Below are 942 nucleotides of genomic sequence, written 5' to 3' on the forward strand. Positions count from 1 at the left end.
ACCACTTCTTTCCTCGTAGAGAAGTCGCGTATTTCCCAGTCAACCAGTCATGGTGATCTACACCTCCCATATAAGCATTGTAGTTGTTCAGAACATTTGGCTGAGGAACATCACCTTTTGCTTTGATATCACTTTGCCATCTCTTAACCTTTTTGACAGGTTCAATGGTATCATAATTTGTTCCAACACACACACACTTGTTGTCAGACCACCTGACAAAAAGAATTTCTTCATTTGTGTCAAACATATAATCGTAGGTGCCTCGTTTCTCTTTTTTCATGATATTTGTTGGCCGTAAAGGACATTTGCTCAATCTGCTTTCCCTGACTGTGCCTGTGTCCTGATAACCGAGATTCCTAAGACGAACTAACAAATCATACCCAGTGAAAAAGTTGTCAAAGAAAACAGAATGAGAATTTGGTACTTTCACTGCCTCTAACATTCTCAAAACAACCTTTGTTCCGAGTAGCAGGCCATCATTATCATCATTCCTAGAACTCTTGCCACAATGCATGTCAAAATTATAGCAGTAACCTGAGGCTCCACATACAGCCCAGAATTTGTACCCAAATCTGATGGGTTTACCTCTCATAAACTGCTTCAATGAATTACCTCCAGAGTACTTCACCATCATTTCATCTACAGATATGAATTCCTCAAATATGCCAAACTGCTGCAATGACTCTTTGGCTAGTGACAATAGAGACCTAATTTTGAACCCTTTGTCATGTGTATTGTCCTTGGCATCTTCATTATTGCAAAAATGTATAAGACTTTTCACAAGCTGATAACGATTTCTTGACATTGCCCTTTGAATGATTGGGACCCCGAGATCTTCCTCACTTGACCAGTAATCTCTCTCAGAAGGAACTTTGTGATATCCAGAAAATGGTAATATTCCAATGAATGTTTTCAACTCATCAACACTGAATGTAAAATCAC

The sequence above is a fragment of the Oratosquilla oratoria genome, unplaced genomic scaffold (assembly GCF_046742065.1).
Source record: "Oratosquilla oratoria isolate Oo_2021 unplaced genomic scaffold, ASM4674206v1 SCAFFOLD77, whole genome shotgun sequence".
Lineage (NCBI taxonomy): Eukaryota > Metazoa > Arthropoda > Malacostraca > Stomatopoda > Squillidae > Oratosquilla > Oratosquilla oratoria.